At 47.4% G+C, this 3,312-nt stretch overlaps 1 pseudogene; it reads right to left on the reverse strand.

Annotated features, from left to right (window-relative positions):
- Positions 1-271: 271 nt before the first annotated feature.
- Positions 272-1,481, reverse strand: LOC101563189 (annotated as a pseudogene).
- Positions 1,482-3,312: the final 1,831 nt, after the last annotated feature.

Genomic DNA, 3,312 nt, shown 5'->3' on the forward strand with positions numbered 1-3,312 from the left:
ACAAGCTTAGCAAAGCACAGGGACCGTGGTTTAACCCCCCAGCACCACATGCCACCCTGGTGGGCTGAGCTGGCCACACACACACACACACACACACACAAATAAATAAAATTAAAAAAATATTCTAAAAGTGTCCAGTAGTCCATAATAGTATTGGGTCTTCTGCTTGACTGGCAATGTCAGAAACTGTTGACCTGAGTCCCCTACAGCTCAACATAACAGCGTGGCTTTACTTCTTCTTCTTCTTTTTTTTTTTTGTTTTACAGTGAAGGACAAGCACAGATCTTAGTGCCAGGTGTTTATTTCCCTTACATGTGAGCCATCGCACAGACACAGCACACACAGGGTCAGCACTGTGGGAGGGGAGCATCTCTGCCTCTTGAAGGAGGACTATCAAGGAGTGATGGAGAGGATGACTTCTCTACTGCCCTCAGCAGGGCCTGAGGGGGACCATGAGCAAGCTCCACTCCTGTCTCTAAGCCTAGGAGAAGCTACCTTGCAGCTCTAATCCCAGTAAGTGGTGAAAGGATTGGCCTGGTCCCAGTCCCAATTATTATGGGGAGGTGTAAACACTCAAGGAACGTGCACTCTATTGGGCTGCTAGAGGGCAGATGACATCATCAGAAGCATGTGGGAGGGGCAGTGATGGGTTTCTAGGCTGTCTGTCCCCCTGGCTTAGCAGGAAGGGTAGGGCAGATGATGGCACTCAGTGTTTGGCATTGATGATGTCCACAAATTCGGGCTTGAGGGAAGCACCGCCCACAAGGAAGCCATCCACATCAGGCTGGCTTGCCAGCTCTTTGCAGGTTGCCCCAGTCACAGAACCTCCGTAAATGATCCTGGTGCTCTGAGCCACTGCATCAGAGACATTGGACTTAAGCCATCCCCGGAGCTTCTCGTGTACCTCCTGGGCTTGTTGAGGTGTCAGGTCTTGCCGGTGCCAATGGCCCACACAGGTTCATAGGCCAACACTACCTTGCTCCAGTCCTTCACGTTATCTGAGATGACCTTGGTTTGCTCAAAAACGACCTTCTCCGTGATGCCAGCTTCCCTTTCATCAAACTTCTCCCCAATGCAGGCAATTACTCCTAGTCCCTCTGTGAGGGCGTGGGCCACCTTCTGTCCAATCAGCTCATCTGACTCCCCAAAAACGTGCCTTCTCTCCGAGTGGCCCAGGACTACCCATGTGGCTCCAAGGTCTTTGATCATGCCAGGGCTGATCTCCCCAGTGAAGGCCCCGTTAGTCACTTTGTAGCAGTTCTGCGCAGCCACAGCTATCTTGTGATCCAGCTTCTGTTGCGCGAAGTTGATGTAGGCAGTGGGGGGCGCACAAACCACCTCCGTGTCTGCAGGCACCTTGGCGGCGTTCAGGGTGTTGATGAGCTCCCCCAGAGTATTCTTTCGTCCGTTCATCTTCCAGTTGCCCCCACGAAGAACTTCCTGGACGGTGCCATAGTGCTGATGCCGACACACTGAAGGTCAAGATCAGCTGGCTTTACTTCTTATACTTCATTTTTATACTTTTCTGCTGGATGGTTAAGAACAAGATAAAGCAAGACCTATGCAACAAGAGTTGTAGCTTTTGGATCTGATAAAGTCAGTCAAATCCCCTCAAGATTTATCCTGAGACCCTGTACCTCAGATTGTAGATCCTTTGTCAGTGTCAGCCTTGTGGATGAGTCACTTCGTTGCCTAATTTGATTTGTTCAGACTGAAGTCCTGTTGGTCAACGGGGCGGGTGGGTCCCACCACCCTCTCTGGAGAGCTTCCATCTCCTCAGGTAGAATTGCCTTACTGTGCGACCACAGGACAGAGGACCTGCTCCAGTTCTGGATTGTTTAAGTCAGAGACTCAAGCTGGAACCTCAATTTGGTGAAATTAATAGAGATATTTTAAGCACATTTTACGAATGTACTAATAAGTGTACATTGTGGGATCTATCCTGTTACTATTTATTTATTTAGTCTCTCTAAGTCACTAGGTTATCTGGGCTAGGGTTGAACTTTTGATCCTCCTGCCTCAGCATCCCAGAGTGCTGAGTTTATAGTGCGCACCACCTGGCTCTTAATAATTTTGTAAAGTGCAGTATTGTTAACTGCGTACACAGTGTTGTACAGCAGATCTCTAGGAGTTTCTCACCTTGTGTCACTGAACAGAAATTCTCCTTTTCCCCTCCCATGAGTTCCCCAGGAAACAGTGTGTTTTCTAGGTCAGTAGTCTGTGTTGAAATGTCATATAAGTGTGCTTGTTCAGTATTTGTCCTTCTGTGACTGCCTTTTAAAATTTTATTTATTTATTTATTTAGATGTATTTGGAACAGGGTCTCACTACACAGCTCGGTTTCATAGTGATCCTCCTGTTTTCAGCCTCCCCAGTACTGGGATTATGGGTGTGCGCTACCACACCTAGCCTTAGTGGCCAGCTCAGTGCACCCAGGGGCAGGGCCTATGCAGCATGTGGGGCCTGGGATTGAACCCTGGCTTCTCTGCTTGCCTAAGCAGGGGCTTAGTCCACTGAACTATCTCGTCGGCCCTTATGACTAGCTTATTTGATTTAGCATAATATTTCCTGCTGTGGAAAACAGTATAGAAGTTATTCCAAAACTAAAAGAATTGCCACATAATCCAGAAATCTCATTCCTGGGTATTTGTGCAAAAATGTTGAAATCAAGATCTGGAAGAGACGTGTACACTCCCGTGTTCATTGCAGCATTATTTTCAACAGCTGAGAGACAGAAGCAACCAGAAGCCCATTGATGTGTGAGCAGATGAGGTAAGGTTGGTGTATTTATTATATAGCCATCAAAAGAAGGAAATCCTACCTGTGTGTCATCCAATACAGAATAGCCATGCCTAAGGAAAACTTGGAGAACTCTGTGCTTTGAAATGCATCAACAAAGATGTAGGAGGCAACGGAGTAAAGGTTACTGCATCAGGGCAGATCTAACCCAGTATGGTCAGGCTAAATTAAATTTCCTTCTGTCTTTCTGTGTTTGTGCCTGTTTTAGATAATTAATATGTTCATGACACTGTTCTCCATGACAGAGCATTAAAAGGTTGCCTGTGAAGTCTGTTTTTTTTAGGAGGCCCCCAGTGAAATCATCCTTAGCCCACTTTCTTGGGGCCTCACTCATCACAGAGATAAACAGGAAAAGAGTCCTGGTGTAACAGCTCGCCTTTCTCAGATGTGAGTGTGTGTACTGGTAATGACAGTGGTCTACACTGGTGGATGCGGACCCTGAGGTTTGGGGCATAGGGTCCAGGTAGAACAGAGGAAGTGGCTAATGCTAGGGGTTCTGCTCAGCCTTCCTGG

The sequence above is a fragment of the Octodon degus genome, unplaced genomic scaffold (assembly GCF_000260255.1).
Source record: "Octodon degus isolate 3935 unplaced genomic scaffold, OctDeg1.0 scaffold00012, whole genome shotgun sequence".
Taxonomy (NCBI): Eukaryota; Metazoa; Chordata; class Mammalia; order Rodentia; family Octodontidae; genus Octodon; species Octodon degus.